We start from the raw sequence: 14,744 nt of genomic DNA, 5'->3' as shown, positions 1-14,744 counted from the left end.
TTAGGAAGCTGGGTATGTTTAGCCTGGAGAAGAGAAGGTTAAGAGGTGATATGATAGCTGTGTTTAAGTACTATATATACTCATGGATAAGTCTAGAAATTTTAGTAAAAAAATTACCGCCAAAAACCTGAGTCGATTTATACATGGGTCAATGTAAATACAGTGTGCCTGTGTTATACACGGGCACATTATATGCAGCTTTGAGCGTATGTGTTCAAGCCGCGCAGGAGCGCATGGGGTGGCGCATCCCATTCAGATGAATGGGGCGTGTGCCGCCGCACCGCTGTGCACACAAGCCCCATTCAAGTGAATGGGGCTCAAGCATAGGCAGAATTCGCCTTACATGGGGAGGTCCAGAATGTCAAAGCAAGTTCAGTTTGTAGCAAGACAGCAGTATTCATACATATTTACAGCACTTTATAAATAAAGGTTAATAATAATAATAATAATATTTAAATTTTTGTCATTTTTCATAAAGTTCTGATTAAAAAACAGCAAATAGAGATACAAGAGCTTTAGGCTGTTTATTCAATCATTCCTTTTTAGAAATTTTAAGTCTTTTAAAACAAGTATAAGCAACTATTCTACCCTGAACGTGGGATTTACATGTTTCCCAGTTCGATAGCATATGAACTTGCAGAGCCTTCATTCATTTTAAAATATCCCATCATATCCTTGGACATTTGAGTCCTAAACTGTTCATCACTGAGAATCAAAACATTAAATCACTAGAGACTAAAGGGCATAGGAGCATTTGAAAACTGCAATTCTAAACAATAGGTGTATGGTCTAATATTATAAAGGATTCAATTTTGTATGTGCTTTTATTAGTAATCAAATATGCAGAAATTAAGAAATAATCTATCCAAAACAATTATGATAGACTGGAGAGATAAAAGTACACTCCTTATCTCCTGGATGTACTGTTAGCATAAAATACGCTTTTAGAGTCTTTTATCCTACGCTTCGTTTTATTGCAGTTGGTTTCCTAAGGGAAACAGAACTGTTTCCTCCTACATTTGTCATTGCTAAGTTGCTGATATTTCAAATACTGCTGCAGGTTTGTATCCAGAGTTAGCTAACTAAAAGAGTGGTGATATCTTTTACAGCCCTGAGATTAGAACAAAACAAGCCAATGCTACATGATGTAACAGTCAAGCAGACCCTGTTCTCAGAGGGGTGATTTAGAAGGAGGGAAGAGTGTTGGTAATGCCTGATGTTTATAAATGCTTGCTTAAGCTAAAACGTTCTATAAATGCTCAGGAGCCTCAATGGTTGGAATCAGAACACTTTGGCCAACGCTCTGTGTGTGTGTGTCTGTGTTTCTTCGTAACCAGATTCAGGGCTCATCCCAGTGCTGTGTCTTACCTGGGTTGAAGCTAATATTTTGGTGCTTTCCCAGACGGAAGACTGCCTGCCTTTCCCAGGCACTCCTCTGCCCAGGAAAAGGGCTTGGAGGAGGGATAGCTCCATCCCTCCAAGACCTTTTCACGTGCAGATGGCTGCCTGCCTTGCCCAGGCACCAATCCGCCCAGGAAAAGTGCTTGGAGGGAGGATAGATCCACCCCTCCAAGCCTCTTCCATAGGCGGATGGCTGCCTGCCTTGCCCAGGCACTCATCCGCCCAGGAAGAGGGCTGAGAGGGGGAGATAGATCCATCCCTCCTAGCCTCTTTCCCAGGTGGATGACTGTCTGCCTTGCCCAGGCACTCATCCACCTGAAAAAAGGGCTGGGAGAGGGAATGGATCCATCCCTCCAAAAACCTCTCTCAGGTGGATGGGTGCCTGGACCAATCCGATCAGCAAAGGGGCTTAGGGAAGGCAGCGATCTGACTGGGAAAGGGGCAGAGTTGGCTTGTGCACCATTCCTGGGTAGAAGGGTAGGGAAGAGTGCAGGAAATTGTTCATGAACTTTTAAAAAGTAACTGAAGAATCAAATCATTTTCTATATGACCTAACCCTGAACTATGCAGGTACTGGCACCAACTGAGTAATTTTACTATTCATTTGGGTTATCACATCGGGCAGTAACATGTAAGCAGTTACCATATTTCAGAAACATCAACAGTGACAAACAGTGTAGTAAACTATTGTGGCACTAAAATTCACTGCTGTACTGAAAATGCTCCCTGTTCTGTTACAAGTACAGAAACTCCATCTTTGTGTATAATTATTATTCTCAGCTGTAGGCAAAATCCAAGAATAACCATTTTCATTTGTGTTCAAAAGAGTGGTGGTACTAACAACATCAGCAGCAACCTTCACTTGATGAACATCATAAACAGTAAGCTGGTCAACACATTCAAGGGAATTTGGTCAGACTCACCATGTTCCTGGCTTTTACTCTACTTATAAATAGTAAAGTTTTCTATCTGGCCAATTAGAAACAATTATCAGAGAGAAAGAAGTATCAGAAAATTTAAAGTAATTCAGAAAGAGAATAAGCCCAAACCTGAGCCTATAGTACAGGACAATCAAATATGGGATAAGGAAGATATTCCAGAATAGTACTGTATATAAAATAGTAGTTGAACTGTGTGAACAGCAGTAAAGGAGATTGAAAATTTTAGATCTCAGGCATACATCTGCAATTCATTTAAATAATAATAATAATAATAATAATAATCCCAACTGTAGCTAAAATTCTCATAATTATAGAGTAGAAGTGGTAGCTCCAGAACCATTACAGCAAAAACAGTGGCAAACCTTAAAGCAGGGAAATAAGGAAAGTCATATTGGCACTACAATAACATCTTTAAGTTTTCCTGTTTATGACTGAAGTTTATAAAATATACCATAAGTACATGACTATTAGTCAACCTCATGTACAAGTTGAGGACAGCTTTGGGGACCAAAGTTATGGATTTTGATTTGACCTGTGGATAAGTCAAGGGCAAAACTTAAGGGCATGTAGGGTCTAAAGAAATAAACACAGGAAAATAATGCCAAAGAACTTATAAATTCCAGCAAGCATAACTGTTTCTGCTCACCCTAAAGGCTGAATGGGTGAGAAAGTAGAGAGGAAGTCAGTGCTTCCAGAACAGATTATGCTCTTGCATTTAACCAGGGGATGGTCCCTTTTTGAAATAAGAGTTAAGGTATAGTACTTATATTGGATAAGCTGACTCAGGTTTTTTGGGTCAATTTTTTGACTAAAATTTCTAGACTTATACATGGATATATACAGTAATAAGACATTCAAAGCCAGTTCATAATAACCAGATTGTGGAAGAAAATGTGAAGAAGTCACACACCACATTTTTGGAACAAGTTTAAAGAACAGGATTTCACAGTCACAGACTTAAAATACCCTGTAGCTAGCCTCTGAGATACAGTCTTCCCCAACTGTATCCAATTAACCAACATGAGGCACCCAAATACAGCTTTTTCCCAGGCTGGCTTGATGGTCATGGGTTTCATGATAAATTGACATCAAACACTGACTTAGAAAAATGAGGTTACAGAGGCAGTATTTACTTTAAGGGGATTAATTCTGCATCTTGTCATGCTTCCATTTCTGTTTTGTTTTGTTGCCATTTGTTTCAATGCAGTGCTCCAGATCCAAGCTATAAAAGGCTGATCAAGGGCCATGAAAAAGGAGATACAGGCCTGTTACAGACAGGCCAAAATAAAGCTACTTCGAGTCACTTTGGAGGTATGGTATTTCAATGATGCACGAGTCCTAAGAGTCCAAAAGCCACACCAAAGCTGCACTCCAGTCCTTAGGACTGGAGCGAGGCTTTGGTGTGGCTTTTGGACTCTTAGGACGCATGCATCATTGAAATACCATACCTCCAAAGTGACTCGAAGCAGCTTTATTTTGGCCTGTCTGTAACAGGCCACAGTTTTCTTCACCTTTAAATGAATTACACAGAAGAACTCAACTCCATGAAGTCTTACAAAATTCCACATGCAGCATGTTGGGTCTCCAAAAGGAAAGTGCAGTTTGCCATGCAAATATAACAGAAACCAAAGTAAAGCAATGAAGCACAACTAACATATTAACACCTAAAACAGAAATGGCAGCCAATTACAACACACTCACATATCACAAAACAGTCCATGCTCAGTCCAGTACAGACTGGAAGGCACAATTTAAGGAATAGACAATATTTGGCAGACTAGATCTACTAAAATCAATGGGATTATGGCGGTCATGACTGAAGTCCTTGCTCTTCCCATAAAAATACACTGTGCAGCTATTCTGTCCTTCTCTCCTTAAGAGGTTGTTGTTGTTGTTGTTGTTGTTTGGGTGGGGGAGAGAGAAAAAAGACAAAAGAAGCACAGGAAAACACAGAAGGTTTATAAATGGAGGAGGACGACAGAACTCCCTGTAAAATCCCATGTTTAGAAGGAGAGTTACAGCCTAGTTTAGAAGCACCCTGAATTAAGTGGGACTACTTTACATATGACTATCTCTAGATCCAATCAATACATAACATATAACATAAATCCTTAACAAAAAGAATTCAGCAACTTATTTATTTATCCCACATTTCTCCCAAATGGAACAAAACAGCTAGCACTGGATATAGTGATGACTACCAGCTTAGATGATTAAGAAAAAGAGTACAAAGATGGGGTGGATGGGTGGCTTTATTAAAGATTGTCTAAGTGAAAACTCTAAGGCTGAATAATATCAGTTGATGTGGGGTAAAAAGAGCAGAGGGCACTTGCCTTTCTTCCCTGAACTAGATTGAACCCTGGGGCTAAATGCTATGCTAGTCCTATATACAGCAGACCCACTGAAGTAAACAGAATTTGTTTTGTTGCTGTTGTTGTGTGCCTTCAAGTTGTTTCTGATTTATGGCTGCCCTAAAGTGAACATATCACAAGGTTTTCCAAGGCTGAGAGTGTGCGACTTGCCCAAGTGGGTTCCACTTGTCATCTGGGGGTTTTCTGTGGCCAAGCAGGGATTCGAACACCAGTCTCCAGAAACATAGTCCCAACACTTAGAGTACAGGCATTTAACCACTGCACTGGTGGCGCAGTGGTTAAATGCCTGTACTGCAGCCATTCACTTGAAACCACAAGGTTGCGAGTTCAAGACCAGCAAAAGGGCCCAAGCTCGACTCAGGCTTGCATCCTTCCGAGGTCGCTAAAATGAGTACCCAGATTGTTGGGGGTAAATTAGCTTACTTGCTAATTAGCTTACTTGCTGTTCACCGCTATGATCTTTGGAATAGCGGTATATAAATAAAAAAATTATTATTATTATTATTATTATTATTATTATTATTATTATTATTATGCCATGCTGATGTAGTGTAAATTAGTTAGTTGTAAATTAACATAACAGCCTGGGTGACAATCATGTGGCTCACAGATGTGGTTGAAATGCAACTCTCAGCTGGTCAAGCCAACCTAGCTCTTGGTGAAGAATGCTGGGAGTTCCAGTCCAAAGGCATCTGGTGAGGCATGTTAATTCCCTCACCTGCATTAGGGTCAGTACTCAGTCTAATTCAGCAGGGGTCTTCTTATGTTCTTTATTCAGTTAACTCAGTTTCTGTATTGCAGATTTATATGGTCAACGGTTATAACTTCTGGTATCACAGTCTTTAAATTGGGAATGAATAGATCTGTGACGGTACTAGGTGAAGTGGGGTAAAAAAAGAGCACTGCTGAGCTAGGCAAGCTGAAAAAAGCAGCACCTCTTCTGCAAACAGCTCTTAAACATGTGGACAGCTGTTAGAACAAAAGAAAAATAAGCCACACTCATATGTTGAATCACTGAGTTTAGTGCTTTGGCTTCAGCAGCAGCTTCAAAATACAGTTGTTTCCAGCTTTCATATTCTCTTTCTTGTACAGAGATGAGTACAGACTTTTTTTTAAACAGACTAATGTACAATAGCCCAAAACAATTAAAAATAGTCTAAATGAATCTATTTGGTAGCGTTTACATCTAAATGAACTGTTACAGTGAAAAAAATCTAGGCTGCATGGGAATTATCTTAAATTGAATTTTATGCTCTCATAGCAGGATGTTTTTTTATGGCAAATGTTTTCATTAAATTACTGATAAATGTTTCACAAGCTTTGTGCTTGATGTGTGTGCTTTCTGGTTATTTCCAACCTTAAGGTGAAACTATCACTGGGCTTTCTTGCAAGATTTGTTGAGAGAGGACTTGCATCTGCTTTCCTCTGAGGCTGAGAGTGTGTGACTTGGCCAACATCACTCAATGGGTTCCCACGGCTGTGTGGGGATTCAAACCCTGGTCTCCAGTCCAACACACAAACCACTACACCATGCTGGATTGGAGCTAAAGGGTCCAAAATCAGAAAAATAGATGACGTAACTATAAAATGTGTAGCCTGAATAAAATCAGTTGAGACGAAGACTTTAATAAAAAGTCAGTTTTTAACTTGGAACCGAAATGTTTCTTAAGACTAGGCCTCCAGAGGAAGAGAATTCCACAACTGGGATACCACTGTAAAAAAGGCCCTCTCCTATGTCTTCCCACAACGTATTTCCCTACTGATGGGACATGGAGCAGGGCCCCTCCAATAGATTTCAATTCTGGGGAAGGCATATATATACAGAGGTACTCCCTCAAGTATTGAGGAACCAAGCCATTTAGGGATGTAAATATAATTGCCAGCACCTTGAATTCAGAATGGAAACATACTGGCAGCCAGTGCAATTTCTTCAGAATAGGTATCTGAATGGGATTCCAGTGAGCAGTCTAGCTGCTACGTTTTTCCCTACCTGGACCTTCTGAGTTGTCTTCAAGGGCAACATCATGTAGAGTGCATTGCAGTAGTCTAACTGGGAAGTTATCAATCCATGGACTACTGTGGTTAAGTTATCCCTGTCGAGGAAAGGTCATAGCTAGTGGATCAGTTGTGGTTGGCCCCAACCACTCCAAGTTACTGAGTCTATCTGGACCTCCAGTGACAAGTGCTCCAAAATTATCCACCTGCTCCTTCAGGGAATGCAAACCCATGCAGGGCAGGCAACCTACCCAATTCCCAGACATGAAAACCATCAATCCACAGAGCCTCCATTTTACTGGGATTCAGCTTCAGTTTACAGACCCTCACCTAGCCCAATACAGCAGCCAGGCACTGCTCTATTTTCTGCACAATACAAACCGACTATGATAAGGAGAGGTAGAACTGAGTGTATCAGCATACTATGGCCTGCTATCATACATCCAACCCCAAAACTCCTAATGACATCTCCCAGCAGGCTCATATAGATATTTAATAGTATGGGAGACAAGAGCAACAAAAGTGTCTTGGTACCATACCCTGACCTGAAACGAGACTCAAAAGGGTCCAGATAATCAGTTTCCTTCCAAAACATCTGAAGTTGCCCCGTCACTACATGTTCAAGCACTCTGCCCAAATATGGGATATTAGTGATAGGGTGGTAGTTAGGGTCCAGGGAGGTTCTCTCCAGGAGGTACATTTAAAGGAAGCAGGCATGTCTCCAGATGTAGTGAGGCATTTACCATCCCTTGGGCCCACTCAATCAATCCACATCTGCTAGATGGGCAGCAGAGGCATTCTGCGGCTTGGACAATCTTTTGTGACACAGAAACTATCCCAACCAGCCCACTCATGGCAGCTGGTTTCAAGGATCCCATGCCATCCTGAAAAGAGGCATAGGAGAAAGGGCTGCTCACAAGAAGCAGCCTTTCCCTTGTGAAGATGAGAACAAAATTTTCCCCGTTTGTCTTCCTTGCAATCACTGCACCTATGGCATTTTTCCTTCTACTGGTGCCATGCAGCATAGTTACAAGAGCTTGGCTCCATGTTTTTGAAAACAACAGGAATAAAATAAGCATGTCGGTTGAAGAAAAAGTGCCAAGCCACAATGGTTAATCCATGGGAGGCAGAAAGAGATAGGAACTATCTCTTCCTGCGTTTGCCATAGTAGAATGTTTTTAGACTTTTTAGGGATCTGGTGTTCTGTTCAGATAGATACTGAAGCCTGAAAATAGATATCCGGGGTATTTCCTGTTGCTTATGCAGCAAGATAGAGCAATAAAAAAAGTTATGATAGCTTTATTAGGCCAACCAAAAAGTGCAAAATGTATTATATAAGCTTTTGAAGCTCACTGGCTTCTTCGTCAGGCATGGATGCTAAAAATCATGTAAAGAGAAAAAAAATGTGATGGTGGAATGCCACAGAACTGCAACTTTCTTGAGATGCTACAGCTGAGTTAAAGATGTAGAGGGGGGAAATTTGATGAGGGTAAAGGCCACAGCCCTTGTTGGCTATGAGGCATTTGGGAGACAAAAACAAGGTAATAAGTAAACATTTTATCTCCACTGTTAGAAACAAAAGCAATTCCATTGAAATCTAGCCCATAACCTGTACAAGGCTGCCAGCTAATCTGTAGGCAGCATACAGTGAATCCCTTGAAAAGTGTCTGCACCAATACATCAGGGGACAAATTCAGGTGCTGCAAAATGTGAAGTATGCCAAAGACCACCAATTTCAATTTTATTCTTTCTGTATCTTGGTAGTATGCAAATTGCTTCCTCATTAACTTGGGGAAAGGAGGAAGGAAGTGGGAATGTCCTGGTAGTGTTGTTTGTTGGGGGAGGGGGTGTTGCTGCTTGTTTTTGTTTATGTATTTGTTTTGTGCTATGCATGTTGAATGGGGGGGGGGTACTGTCCATGCTCTGGAGGCTAACTGTGTGTGCTACCTGAATGTTTTGTGTGCTTTTGGGGAGATATTTGGGAGGGACGTTGCCTGTTAGTTGCTTTGTGTGTATGTGTTTGTCCCAGGTATGTATGTATGTATGTATGTATATATGTATGTATTTATTTATTTATTTGGGTGTGTGTTTGAGGGGTAAGGTTTTCTTGACTTGTTTGTGTCTGGTTCTCTCTGTGTGCTTGTGTATTTTGCCTAGAACTGTGTGTGTGTGCGCGCATGTTGAGCTGTTTGAGGGCTCATATAATAACTGCAAAACCCTCAAAACCTGTAGTGTTTCCTTACCTGTAAACAGGAATGTTCACATTAAAAAAATCCTTTCGGTCAGCGATCCTAACCTTCTGGATACACTATTCCCTTTCTTTTACTCCCCCCCCCCCCCCAATATTCCTTCAATTGACACTAAACATTCTGTGGTTACTGATCATGTTCAGTCCATATTGGGCTCTTTTTTGAGTTGGTGCTACCCTTTTACATTTCGTTTGTCCAGAAAACAAATAAACAAACAAAAAACAGCTGCAAAACCCAAGGCTCCCTGCAATCACACTGATATTTTCCTTCTTCTACCTCTGTGATTCAATTTTGACATAGACATCAGCACTCACTGTCTTGAGTTTGTTTTTATCTTGTTCATCAATGAACACTAGTTAATGTTACAAAACTGTTCTCAGAATTGTTCCTAATACACAAATCAACATAGTTTAAAAATGAAAGAGATTTTGAGGATGCCAAAGTGTAGACATTGCAATTCAGCAGGGACATGTATGATTTAATTTATTCTGATCAAATGCCATACATACATACATACATACATACATACATACAGTAGGCCCTTGGTATCCACTGGAGTTTGGTTCCAGGATTCCCTGTGGATACCAAAATCCATGGATACACAAGTCCCATTAAATACAATGATATAGTGAAATGGTGTCCCTGATATAAATCAGTAAAATCAAGGTTTGCTTTTAGGAATTTAGATTTGGTGTGTGTGTGTGTGTGTGTGTGTGGATATTTTCAAGCCATGGATGGTTGAATCCATGGATATGGAGGGCTGATTGTACTCCTATGCTCAGGAAAACAGGCCTGTTACAGACTGCCAAAATAAAGCTGCTTCGGGTCTCTTTGGAGGTATGCTGTTTAAATGATGCATGCATCCAAAGAATCCGGAAGCTGCACCAAAGCTGCACTCCAGTGCTTAGGAATGGAGTGTGGCTTTGGGGTGACCTCCGGACTCTTAGGACCTATGCATCATTTAAATAGCATACCTCCAAAGAGACCCGAAGCAGCTTTATTTTGGCAGTCTGTAACAGGCCTTGGTATTTTATTCCATCTCAGTTCATAGTACAGATCCATATGATGGGAAAATAGGAAAAGGTCTGTCCTCATGTTCTGGTACTTCCTTCCCAAGAGCTTAGGTTGGCACCTTCCTTGCTATCTTTCCAAAGACCAATTGCTCAGGAAAAGGCCTTATATAAGATTCTGGGTTTTCTATTTGTTTCTTTTTAATAGTTCATATTTTAATGGTTTTTAATTTTTTGTCCATTTAATCACATTTTAAATGTTTGTATGCTGTAATTTTAGTTTGACAGCCAGTGTGGTATAGTTATTTGAGCATTAGACTCTGGGAGACCAGGGTTTGAATCCCCATTTGGCCATGGAAACCCATCATCTCAGCCTCAGAGAAAGACAAAGGCAACCCTCATCTGAACAAATGTTGCCAAGACCCTGTCAGAGGGGCAAGTCAGGAATGACTTGAAGGCACACAGCAACAAACAACCATTTTTTAAGCTATGTTTGTTTTAAATACAGTGGTCCCGCCACGTTTGCTGGGGGTGAGGGTGATGGACCCCTGTGAATATGCAAAAACTGCAAAACAAACGAACAAACAAGCTTCATTTATATACCACTTCATACCGCCTAAGCAGTGTCTAAGCGGTTTACAACTGTAAGCTAATTTGCCCCCACAATCTGGGTACTCATTTTAGCGACTTCGGAAGGATGCAAGCCTGGGTCAAGCTTGAGCCCTTTTGCTGGTCTTGAACTCACAACCTTGTGGTTTTGAGTGAGTGGCTGCAGTACAGGCATTTAACCACTGCGCCACCAAAACAACACAGAACACCTCTCTAGGAATCTCCAGGTGCTCCAGTGCAACTCTGTAGTAAACACCTGCCAGAAGTTGATCATAAAATCAGGTTGGAGAACCTACAAATGCCTAGAGAAGTGTTTCCCCTAGGAACGTCTAGGTTCTCCAGCATAATTCCATGGTCAACTTCTGGCAGAGCTGTGCTGGAGGACCTACCGATTGCTAGAGAGAATATATTAATCAAAATTGCAAATAATCAAATCCGTAAAAGTCAAAGCCACAAATGTGGATAATTAACTGTATGGTAAGCTGCATTGTGCCCTGAACTTGGAAAAGGCAAGATAATAATAATGATAATAATGAGGAGGAGGAAGAGGAGGAGGTCACTGTTGCCATTTAAGAAAGGGAGCTTTTCCCACTCTTTCTACACCTGTTCCTTATGGTGGGATTGGTGTCAACATAAAAGATAAATAGTAACAGTAAAAGAGCCTGAAAGAGGAGTTGAAACAAACTGGAAACAGAAGGAATCAGAGTTGCTGATTTCCCAAAACATATCTCAGTATCAACAGCATGAGGATTCTTAATTAAGATATTTTAAAAAAACATACTTAAGTGATTTAATTATTATGGCCAGCATCCAAATAACTGTGCAATGAATTCTGAACTTCCAAGGAATCTTGGGCTTAAGCAAATTATAACTTCATACTACATCCTGTGAAGAAGAATTACTTCTAAGCAAGAACAATTTTTTTTCAAAGTAAAACTCAGATCCTCCACTGTTTTTCTTGCCAGAAATTAATATGGCTATCCTCTGCAAATATCTTCTGAAAAGCACCAATCTTTAAAGTCTAAATCCAGAGCTCAACATCCAAAAAAACCCTGATTTGATACAGATCAAATCAATTTAATAAAACTAAAATTTATCTGACTAATTTGATAAAGATCGATAACTAATTTGGTAAAGATCAAATGTTGAAAATGTTCACCTTTTTGTGCTTTTATTAGAAGAAACATCCTAAAGCACCAAATAATCAGAATGAAGAAGATTCTATTCATTTTTTAAAAAGCAAATAATGGAAAGCTTAGAGTTAGAATGCTTCTGATGTGCTTGCTTAAAAATACTGTAGTACCAAATAGGAACCCAGGAAATACAACCAACAAGTAAAGCAAGTTGGAAAGGACAAGTATCTTGCTAGTAAGGGGAGGGGGGAGAGCACATGTAAGAAGAAGGCTGAAGATAACCTCTCTAAAAGCAAACAAATGCTGAATTCCATCTAACTCACTAAAGAATGACATGCAGTGATGAAAACGAGGGTAATTTCACAAAACTTGCACCCATAGCCTGAAGTCTCCTGTCTATCCAATCCAATCCAATTTTAAATACATAAGGTTAAAAATGGGTTCAGCACGAAATCCTTTTGTCTCACAAGCATTTACAATATGACCCTCCGGATGCCTTTCTCATTCTAGAGGTTGTTTTTGTGCTTGTAATAGAAAAGTGTTCAGATATATTTTCCTGGTCACAGCATAATTCACATACCGTATGAGCAGTAAATTCTTCTTGAACTCCACATAAGAGTCTGTTACATGTTTGCTTAGAAGTCTCTGTCTTTCTCTCTCTCACACTCACACACCCCTATTACAAATTTCATTTCTGAATCCCAAAAGGCACACCCACTTGAAAATTAACAGATATGAAACCTAGCTGCACGACAGAGAAAACATTCCTGTTTTTGGAAAACCCCAGCAGGAAGTCAACAACAGAACCAAAATAATCAGGTTTGTAACTCTAAAAAAGCTCCATGATGGTGATATATCAGTTACTTTCACAAAATATTTAACACAGGACAAGGTTACTATATATTAACGTAAAATTCCAATTCTTACTCATGTCTTATATGAGATGAAGAGAGGGGCAGCTATTAAGAAATGTCATCTTCAATAAAGAATGAATACAAATTTATGAAATGGCTTTCCCTTCTCAACTTACCAGTAGCTAAAAATACAAATGCAACATGGTGCGAATGATCAAGGTGAAATGTCCACAACATTATGACCACACTACAGAACTTTCTATTCTATGCACACAAGTCAGAATACAGCTAATCATGCCCATATTTATTGTAGGCCTGAAAACTGGTTGCAGACTCCAGCTATGATCCTAAATCACACCCCAGGATTAAAAGGAAAAATAAAAAATAAAAAGAGGGTTTCCTGAGAGAGAGGTGTTTCAAGCACCAAGCTGTTGAGATCACATGAAGCAGGTGTTATTTAATGCAAAACAGTCTACTGCCAGCATCACGAATGCTTTAACCAAAGAAAGCAAAGCTAATCTGACAAAAATTGCTTTACTTACCTGTCCCTTTAACTATCCAAGGTTGCATCACAAAAATAGAGCCACAAGAAATGGGGAAGGGGGATTTTTCAGCATGATTCACAGAATGTGGATGGTCAGCGGAGAGACCAAATACTCAAGTGAGCATTCATGCTTCCCCTCGTTTGCTTGCAGAGGAAGCATTGCAGCTAAGCCTCCAAGACCTTCTCACGCTTCTGATCTCATCCACAAAACTGAAAGAGTATCTCAGTAGGACACTGCCAGCCTCTCTTTCAGATTCTTCTCGCTGACAGCCATTCTCTGGCAAGTGAAATGTCAAGAACCAGGCAGGGGCGGTGTTTGGAAAAGGAGGGAGGTGGAGGGATAAGAGATTCTCACCATCCATCAACCTCAAAACCTATTCAGCAAGTTGCTTGAATGGAGCCAGCATTTCATTCTCCATGGTAACCGAAGATGGAAGGAAGATGGAAAAAGCGCAAAAAGGAGGCACATTAAGAGCTGGTCTGGGAATAACGGCATTAAAAACAGGAAGGGAGCATTTCAAACCTTAGCCTATGCCTTAGCTACCAAGTCATGAAAAAGAAAGGTCTCTTTCTGCTTCCACCATCTTTCTTCCCTGTACCAAATTTTGGGGGGATACAGACAAAGCTCTGGGATGCAGAAACAAACTAATTTCCTGCTCTAACTACTCCTAATGGAAAGCAAGCTGCTCCTTCCACCAGTGAAACAGAAGATATTGACTGCTTCATGCTCTCTCTGGGATCAGCACATACAAGAGAGCTAGGGGTGGGGAGAAACCCTTTTAACATTCAGTTTTCAGTAAAGGAAGGGCAATAGCTTTGTTAGATTCTGCTATTCTTGAAAAAAAATACAAAAATTAAATTGTAAAGTATTTAAATATTCAAATACATCATAAATATTCAATTTCATGAAAACACATTCAAAAAGTAAACAAAATTACTGACATATTATTTGTGCACTGGATACCTGAATACAGTTGGCCTTCCTTATACATGGATTTTTTATACACGGATTCAAGCATACACGGCCTGAAAATATTCAAAAAAAGTATAAATTTCAAGTAACAAACCTTGATTTTTCCATTTGATATAAGGGACACCATTTTGCTATGCCATTGTATTTCATGGGACTTAAGCATCTACGGATTTTGTTATCCACGGGGGTTCCTGGAACCAAACCCCCGCATATAACAAGGGTCCACTGTATAATTTAAGAGAGATACAATTAAAGAGAAAGAGATTTTTCATACTCTCTTTTAAATATTACAGTTTAAATTATATCCAATCAACTGTCTTGAACTTTATCATTCTAATGAGATACATACACACACAAAAAAACCCACCCTTTCATCATTCAATTAATATATTTTGTCATTTCCCTTTCCTTGTTCAGTCAATTTATACATGCATGTCATATTAATCACCCATCGAAGGATTACTTTTTCTCCATTTGTAAGGATCACTGTATAAGCTGTTATTAAAACATGCACAAATTATTTATTAGCAAAACTGTCACTAAATCTAATGTTATATTCTAACCCACCATACCCTTAGTTCTCAATCCCTCATTTTTGGACAAGGGATATGACAAAAATATTCTATCTAATTGGTACTTAATGCTACATAAGTACAAATCTGC

At 39.8% G+C, this 14,744-nt stretch overlaps 1 protein-coding gene across 7 annotated transcripts in view; it reads right to left on the bottom strand.

The window, feature by feature from the left end:
* Positions 1 to 14,744, bottom strand: part of NDST2 (N-deacetylase and N-sulfotransferase 2) — a 118,923-nt gene that overhangs the window by 60,238 nt on the left and 43,941 nt on the right. The window contains exon 1 of one of the 7 annotated variants that reach the window (XM_089510793.1): positions 13,107 to 13,282. The exons of the other annotated variants lie outside the window; for them this stretch is intronic. The gene's annotated coding sequence lies outside the window, so the exon portion shown is untranslated. Of the gene's footprint in view, positions 1 to 13,106; positions 13,283 to 14,744 lie in introns of those variants that run through there. 7 annotated transcript variants of the gene reach the window in all.

Source organism: Sceloporus occidentalis, unplaced genomic scaffold (genome assembly GCF_023333645.1).
Source record: "Sceloporus occidentalis isolate IW3139 unplaced genomic scaffold, rSceOcc1.0.p SCAF_2, whole genome shotgun sequence".
In the NCBI taxonomy this organism is placed as follows: domain Eukaryota; kingdom Metazoa; phylum Chordata; class Lepidosauria; order Squamata; family Phrynosomatidae; genus Sceloporus; species Sceloporus occidentalis.
The sequence above is the reverse complement of the archived record's forward strand: the minus strand, read 5'-3'. Positions and strand labels throughout refer to the sequence as shown.